At 40.6% G+C, this 9,149-nt stretch overlaps 1 non-coding gene across 1 annotated transcript; it reads left to right on the top strand.

The window, feature by feature from the left end:
* Positions 1-1,678: 1,678 nt before the first annotated feature.
* On the top strand, positions 1,679-1,752 carry Trnak-uuu (transfer RNA lysine (anticodon UUU)). Its single transcript has one exon. It is a non-coding gene; the product is annotated as a tRNA-Lys (tRNA).
* The last annotated feature ends 7,397 nt before the right edge of the window (positions 1,753-9,149 follow it).

Raw genomic sequence — 9,149 nt, 5'->3', positions numbered from 1 at the left:
TTTTATTGTAACCCAGCTCACGACTATCATTCCGTAATATCTTTATCCCTTATTCTCCTGTTCCAAAACTCTCTGGCATGCGTGAGTGACTGAATGTGGATGTGTTTCATTTTGCTGTACGGTGGTTTAGTCTGCTGCAGAGAATCAGCGGTAGTCTTACAGAATGGCCAAACCTTGTAGTTTTCAGGTTGGCAAAAAGGTTTGTTCCCCTTGTGTGAAAGTTACCGGTGTTAGGTTGGTGGCGGAAGTCTCATCTCTTTTTGATATATCTAACTCTTTGAGAGAGGTAGGGCTACAAGCATCGTTTTCAATTATAAGGTGGCGATAATTTTGCACTCATCTACATACTTTGCCGTGATTTACAACCGGAATTAGGTTTCATTTGATAGATTGTACACCGCATATATTGTAACCTCCCCACAAAAAATTAAAATAAATTAAATATTATTTGGTTAATGATTCTAATTTTAGTGTAACCTCAGAACAAAATTGGCTCCCGTTTATAACCTCCCTACAGAAATTCATTCACATTTAACCGCCAGCCGGAGTGGCCGAGCGATTAAAGGCGTTACAGTCTGGAACCGCACGACCGCTACGGTCGCAGTTTCGAATCCTGCCTCGGGCATGGATGTGTGTGATGTCCTTAGGTTAGTTAGGTTTAAGTAGTTCTAAGTTCTAGGGGACTTATGACCACAGCAGTTGAGTCCCATAGTGCTCAGAGCCATTTGAACCATTTGAACCACATTTAACCTCCACACAAAATTTGTTTCCCATTTAATGTACCCACAAAATTCTTTTCTCATTTAATGTAAGCACGAAACAGAAAAATTCCTAAATCTCATAATAAAAAAAAATATAAATTCAGTAACCTGGTAAATTTTGGACGACAGCAGTGCTGCGTCATGACCCTGTAAGATCATTCTGAATAAAAAGCAAAAATTCTCACCTCAATAAAGTCGCCAACTATCTGCTCTTACAATAGCTTTTTCCGGCACAGCTCTGTGCAATGCTGGCCTATAGATTTGTCATTTATGAAAGGAAGCAACTGATTTTTCTTTTGCAACAATCGGAATGATCATGGATTTGAGAAATTAGAAAATTCTTTAAATTGAAATGAATGCTTGTTAGAAATTACTTTAGATGACAAAGATTTTATTAGGACATTTTTAGAAGATTTACATGGGAGTTCACATAACATTACTAGATATGCTTTTACCTTCTACTATAACGCTCAGGCTCCGCCATCGCTGCACCACGACCAGCCCAGCCAACACGATACACCAGACTGCACGCTAGCAACTACTTACTGCTACTACCACACAGTTCCTACTGCATACAACACTGCTCTCTGGTCTGAGATTCTCTTATACCTTACATATCGCAGCCAGCGCGTGAGCAACCCATCGAAATTACATCTGCTCGAGTGCGCTAGCAACAAATTCCTTAATCATGGACCTCTTACAATATGAATATTTAAAGAAGACTCACATTGTCACGTACACCGTGTAAATAGTTGTTACGCTCATTGCATGAAAAGTGATGGAGTGTCGTTATTATCAAAACGGCGTAATGAATGTATAAGGTACATTAAATAGGCAGAATTGTGGACAGTTGGGAATGTGAGTCTCACGGGAAGCGTGCAGGGGATAAGCCCCTGCAGTCGCGCTATTCGTCTGTGACCTCGGTGGCTCAGATGGATAGAGCGTCTGCCATTTAAGTAGGAGATCCCGGGTTCGAGTCCCGGTCGGGGCACACATTTTCAGCTGTCCACATCGAGGTATATCAACAACACCTGTCGGCAGCTGAGGGTTTCAGTTAGTCATCATTTAATGAATGATTGCCTATACTGGTAGATGTTGGAACGCCAGTGGAAATGAAACGGCAGGCGTACTTCAGGCCCTGGATGGAAAAGTCCGTACAGGTTTGTTGATCCTGCTTAACAGAGGAAGTAGCCCTAGCCAGACAGTCGGGGCACCTGAGCGCTGAAGCACAATAGAGTGACGGCTGGCCGGCCTTGTAGCTAGGCCAGAAGGATAACCGGAAACTGAAAATCTAAGAGTGTGACATGATCCACACAGTCAAATGCCTTGGTAAGATCACAAAAAATACCAACTGGCGATAATTTGTTATTTAGGGCTTGTACTATTCAATGGGTAAATTTCTAGATAGCATTCTCAGTCGAGTAACCCTTCCGGAATCCGAACTGTGACTTGCTGAGTAAGTTATTTTCACTTAAATGTGTGACTACTCTTGAATACATAACTTTTTCGAATATTTTTGAAAATGAAGTCAGGAATGAGATTTGTCTATAATCATTTAAGTCACGCTTGTCCCCTTTCTTATGAAAAAGTTTGACAATTGCATATTTCAATCTGTCTGGAAAAATCTCTGTGCCAGTGAAGCATTACATATATCACTAAGGACTCCACTTATTAAATTAGAACAACACTCCAAAATTCTGTTAGAGACTCTATCAACACCACATGAGCTCTTGTTTTTAAATATATTTAAAATTCCCTTAATTTCAGTGGGGGATGTCGGTGCTATTTCTAAAGACCTAAAGTCCTGGGGAATGACATTTTTAACATATTTTTTTGCTTCTTCAACTGAACCCTTTAACCCTATTTTTGCTGCTACATTCAGAAAGTGATTGTTAAAAATAATTGCAACTTGTCAATTGTCACTCACAACACCATCGTTTAGCTTTATTGCTATTGCATACTGTGCACTGTCAGGTTGCCCATGTCCCATTTGACAATATTCCATGTAATTTTAATTTTGTTATTCGCATTATTAATTTCTGTCAAAACACATAAGCTTCTCGACTTCTTAATGAAATTCCTTAAAATATTACACTATCTTCTATAGTAAGAAAGTAACGTCGGATCCTGACTTATCTTGCCTGTCCATATATTTCCCTCTTCCTCTTACACGATACCTTAATGCCATTAGAAATTCATGGCTTACTTGACTTTGTACAGGATTTTTTGCGTAACGTTTCAGGAAAGCAACTCTCAAATATTGAGGACAATTTACGGTGGAATAAATTGAATTTGGCATCACCATCATTTTCTGTGTATTCGTCATCCCATTCTACCTCTTCTAGCCTGCTCTTAAAACTCCGTACCCTGTTCATATCAATAAGCCTCCCTGTCTTGTATGAAGCTGACTGAAGCCTGTAAGGTGCTATATGTGTTATTTCCATTGACTGTGCATCATGACCATATAGCCTATTAACAATTGGGTACACATTTTTCCCGAGAACATGCAGCTTTACTGTATGATTAAATGATGATGGCGTCCTCTTGGGTAAAATATTCCGGAGGTAAAATAGTCACCCATTCGGATCTCCGGGCGGGGACTACTCAAGAGGACGTCGTTATCAGGAGAAAGAAAATTGGCGTTCTACGGATCGGAGCGTGGAATCTCAGAGCCCTTAATCGGGCAGGTAGGTTAGAAAATTTAAAATGGTAAATGGATAAGTTAAAGTTAGATATAGTGGGAATTAGTGAAGTTCGGTGGCAGGAGGAACAATACTTTTGGTCGGGTGATTACAGGGTTATAAATACAAAATCAAATAGGGGTAATGCAGAAGTAGGTTTAATAATGAATAAAAAATAGGAGTGCGGGTTAGCTACTACAAACAGCATAGTGAACGCATTATTGTGGCCAAGATAGACACAAAGCCCATGCCTACTACAGTAGTACAAGTTTATATGCCAACTAGTTCTGCAGATGATGAAGAAATAGATGAAATGTATGACGAGATAAAAGAAATTATTCAGGTAGTGAAGGGAGACGAAAATTTTATAGTCATGGGTGACTGGAATTCGTCAGTAGGAAAAGGGAGAGAAGGAAACATAGTAGGTGAATATGGGTTGGGGGGAAGAAATGAAAGAGGAAGCCGCCTTGTAGAATTTTGCACAGAGCATAACTTAATCATAGCTAACACTTGGTTCAAGAATCATAAAAGAAGGTTGTATACCTGGAAGAATCCTGGAGATACTAAAAGGTGTCAGATAGATTATATAATGGTAAGACAGAGATTTAGGAACCAGGTTTTTAATTGTAAGACATTTCCAGGGGCAGATGTGGATTCTGACCACAATCTATTGGTTATGAACTGCAGATTGAAACTGAAGAAACTGCAAAAAGGTGGGAATCTAAGGAGATGGGACCTGGATAAACTGAAAGAACCAGAGGTTGTAGAGAGTTTCAGGGAGAGCATAAGGGAACAATTGACAGCAATGGGGGAAAGAAATACAGTAGAAGAAGAATGGGTAGCTCTGAGAGATGAAGTAGTGAAGGCAGCAGACGATCAAGTAGGTAAAAAGGCGAGGGCTAATAGAAATCCTTGGGTAACAGAAGAAATATTGAATTTAATTGATGAAAGGAGAAAATATAAAAATGCAGTAAATGAAGCAGGCAAAAAGGAATACAAACGTCTCAAAAATGAGATCGACAGGAAGTGCAAAATGGCTAAGCAGGGATGGCTAGAGGACAAATGTAAGGATGTAGAGGCTTGTCTCACTAGGGGTAAGATAGATACTGCCTACAGGACCTTTGGAGAGAAGAGAACCACTTGTATGAATATCAAGAACTCAGATGGCAACCCAGTTCTAAGCAAAGAAGGGCAGAACGGTTGAAGGAGTATATAGAGGGTTTATACAAGGGAGATGTACTTGAGGACAATATTATGGAAATGGAAGAGGATGTAGATGAAGACGAAATGGGAGATAAGATACTGCGTGAAGAGTTTGACAGAGCACTGAAAGACCTGAGTCGAAACAAGACCCCGGGGTACACAACATTCCATTAGAACTACTGATGGCCTTAGGAGAGCCAGTCATGACAGAACTCTACCATCTGGTGAGCAAGATGTACGAGACAGGCAAAATACCCTCAGACTTCAAGAAGAATATAATAATTCCAATCGCAAAGAAAGTAGGTGTTGACAGATGTGAAAATTACCGAACTATCAGTTTAATAAGTCACAGCTGCAAAATACTAACGCGAATTCTTTACAGACGAATGGAAAAACTGGTAGAAGCGGACCTCGGGGAAGATCAGTTTGTATTCCGTAGAAATGTTGGAACATGTGAGGCAATACTAACCCTACGACTTATCTTAGGAGAAAGATTAAGAAAAGGCAAGCCTACGTTTCTAGCATTTGTAGACTTAGGGAAAGCTTTTGACAATGTTAACTGGAATACTCTCTTTCAAACTCTGAAGGTGGCAGGTATAAAATACAGGGAGCGAAAGGCTATTTACAATTTGTACAGAAATCAGATGGCAGTTATAAGAGTCGAGGGGCATGAAAGGGAAGCAGTGGTTGGGAAAGGAGTGAGACAGGGTTGTAGCCTCCCCCCGATGTTATTCAATCTGTATATTGAGCAAGCAGTAAAGGAAACAAAAGAAAAATTCGGAGTAGGTATTAAAATTCATGGAGAAGAAGTAAAAACTTTGAGGTTCGCCGATGACATTGTAATTCTGTCAGAGACAGCAAAGGACTTGGAAGAGCGGTTGAACGGAATGGACAGTGTCTTGAAAGGAGGATATAAGATGAACATCAACAAAAGCAAAACGAGGATAATGGTATGTGGTCAAATTAAATCGGGTGATGCTGAGGGAATTAGATTAGGAAATGAGACACTTAAAGTAGTAAAGGAATTTTGCTATTTAGGGAGTAAAATAACTGATGATGGTCGAAGTAGAGAGGATATAAAATGTAGACTGGCAATGGCAAGGAAATCGTTTCTGAAGAAGAGAAATCTGTTAACATCGAGTAAAGATTTAAGTGTCAGGAAGTCGTTTCTGAAAGTATTTGTATGGAGTGTACCCATGTATGGAAGTGAAACATGGACGGTAACTAGTTTGGACAAGAAGAGAATAGAAGCTTTCGAAATGTGGTGCTACAGAAGAATGCTGAAGATAAGGTGGGTAGATCACGTAACTAATGAGGAGGTATTGAATAGGATTGGGGAGAAGAGAAGTTTCTGGCAAAACTTGACTAGAAGAAGGGATCGGTTGGTAGGACATGTTCTGAGGCATCAAGGGATCACCAATTTTGTATTGGAGGGCAGCGTGGAGGGTAAAAATCGTAGAGGGAGACCGAGAGATGAATACACTAAACAGATTCAGAAGGATGTAGGTTGCAGTAGGTACTGGGAGATGAAGAAGCTTGCACAGGATAGAGTAGCATGGAGAGCTGCATCAAACCAGTCTCAGGACTGAAGACAACAACAACAACAACAACACATTTATTCCAGAATGAGATTTTGACTCTGCAGCGGAGTGTGCGCTGATATGAAACTTCCTGGCAGATTGAAACTGTGTGCCCGACCGAGACTCGAACTCGGGACCTTTGCCTTTCGCGGGCAAGTGCTCTGGTAGAGCCCGCGAAAGGCAAAGGTCCCGAGTTCGAGTCTCGGTCGGGCACACAGTTTTAATCTGCCAGGAAGTTTCAACACATTTATTGTTTCCGCCTGAGCACTGTCTATGAAAATGTTAACTATAAGTGACCTGCTATCCAGCTGCACACGAGATGGAAAACTTACAACAGATACTAGATTGAAACAACCAAACAAAGATTCTAGCTTATTTTCCCTACCCGTATTTTTTAAGAAATCTACCTTAAAATCACCACAAATCACTAACTGCTTCTTTTTGTCTGACAGGAAGCTCAATAATGCCTCTGGATTTGAGGCATTAGCAAGGAGCTAGTCAAGTAGACACGATTTTAGTTCAGTTTTAAAAGCTTCACTATTTATTGACACTTTTCATTCACAATTAGGGAATCCTGTTTTTGTTTTCCCAACAAACTCTACAGGAGCGAGTTACTGTTATGCAAATTTTTTTTATACAGTTGCCCACATGAAGTTCGAATAAGTGCATCAGGTGTTATCCATACAACACGTTTCTATGCAGCACATTTTTACTTCTTTCGGAGGAATGGTGCCAGAAAATTATTTCGTATGATATCAGTGAACGGAAGTTAGGAAAAGAAGCTGTTTTTCTATGGCTTTCATCACCAAAATGAACAACTGCACTTGAACCAGTGTTGCATTTGAGAAGTGACAGGTACACTGTTTGCCGAGAAACAGGCAATACTATTACTGAATATATGAATAATTCTTCCTACTTTCGAAAGTTTTGTTAGGCTTGTTTATGATACACATTCGGTAAAAAGTGCTATCTGTGATTTATGAGTGTGAGACAGAAGACCATTTACAAACGAAAGGGAGTGGTTCCAGAATTAAAACCGGTGGAGTGTCAATACAATTTCTCCCTATTCAAAAGGAGGCTGCATCACCATTCTAACAAGAGTAGCCCATCTTCAAGAGCCGCTAAATGCATTTTTTGCCCATTTTAAGTCGGGAATACTGTCGTATAGATTTTTTAAGCGCCTACACGATGGAATAGGTTTCAGAGTGCTAAAGCCGTTATAAACTGTAGAAAATGGCAGTAGAGAAACATGTTCGACTGAAAAATCCGGTAACTGCACGTTGTCTTCGGGTGCAAAGCCCGCTAAATATCCAACATTTAAAAAACACGCCAAGTTCAACAGGTGTAGCGGTCGCCGTGCCATGTCCGCATGCAAAGCACGCCATAGACATAAGATTTATCAGTCTAGACATTCAGAGTTACCTTTCAATTTGTTACATTTGGAGGGATATTTTTCTTATTCAGATCCAGGTCGTCTGCGCTATAGCGAACTCGAATGGAGCAATGAGCCTCTCGCTGCCGATGTACAGACGTACGCCGGTAAGCACAATTCAGCTGATCACCACGGTGTTTCTTGATGTATTTGCGTGTTTTGAAGAAATTGAGTGGTTTTTTTGGATGGGTTAAATGCAGGAGATGGTACAAACGAAGTGGGAGTAATCGAAATAGTAGGAAATCTGCAAGAAGTCGAAACCATCGCAGTAGTTGCAAATGACCAGAATGAGACCAAGAGCTACTTTCCCTCCCAGAAAAGGAAGAGGCATCCTGATCAGCAGAAGAGAAACGTTTCCAAAACAGAAAGGTAAGAAATGAAAGTGTTATTAAAGCAACGTCATGCAATGAAAATTGTGTTGTCACTAACTGTTATGATATAACCTCAACAAATTCGTAGCACGACCTGTGCGCTCCTCCACACAGTGGCGTATCCTGACCAATTTAAGGGACAATTCCTGCAATACTGAAACTTGTAGCAGTCTAGAAAAAAAGTAAGAGTGTGGTGCGTAACAAAACAGAAGAAAATTTGTGTTAAATGCAGTATTTCTTGGAGGGAGCAGCAAGGAGAGCAACCAAATGGTTCAAATGGCTCTGAGCACTATGGGACTCAACTGCTGAGGTCATTAGTCTCCTAGAACTTAGAACTAGTTAAACCTAACTAACCTAAGGACATCACACACATCCATGCCCGAGGCAGGATTCGAACCTGCAACCGTAGCGGTCTCGCGGTTCCAGACTGCAGCGCCAGAACCGCGCGACCACCTCGGCCGGCGGAGGGCAACCGATCGCACGTAGTTGTGCAATGCACTACACTTCTACTGTTTCCAGAATGCTCCAAGTTTCAGTTTCGCACGAATTTTTCACTGGGAAGGATTTTAATCAGCCGGAGGGTGTGTTGAGAGTAAAAAATGAATATTTCTATCAGTCTTTGGTTTGATCATGCCTTTTTATAAACGCTATTTGATCTTTTAAGTTAGCTCGTCGTGCTTACTGTCCCTTTTATTTTATCTGTGTGTACAGACTTCTGCTTACTTTCCAAGACCCATGATGTGGTCCACGCATCCCCTGTCAGCGTTTAATGCTTCTACATACTTAAATGTGGGACTTCCCAAAGACGTCTCGTTGTAAACATCCCTTCGAAAAAAATAAGATATCACGAGCTTACCAAGCAAGACATAAGAGGAATACACCAAAGGTATTAACAGAAAGGAACCAGAGAGTGTCAGAGCAACTATATAGCTCAATATGTCTCTACAACGTCCCATAAAAGAAGATCCAGCGAGGACTAAAAAGAGAAACGAACCATCACTGATCAATTTTCGTAACCGAAAAAGAGGTGAGAGGAGATCGAAAATAATGCTATTTGCAAGCGGCTTGTTTTATTAATTTTACGAACTAAGATTATGATTTATTATGATTAGGAAGGCAGG

The sequence above is a fragment of the Schistocerca serialis genome, chromosome 2 (assembly GCF_023864345.2).
Source record: "Schistocerca serialis cubense isolate TAMUIC-IGC-003099 chromosome 2, iqSchSeri2.2, whole genome shotgun sequence".
NCBI lineage: Eukaryota > Metazoa > Arthropoda > Insecta > Orthoptera > Acrididae > Schistocerca > Schistocerca serialis.
Note: the sequence above shows the minus strand (reverse complement) of the source record. Positions and strands in the feature narration are given on the sequence as shown.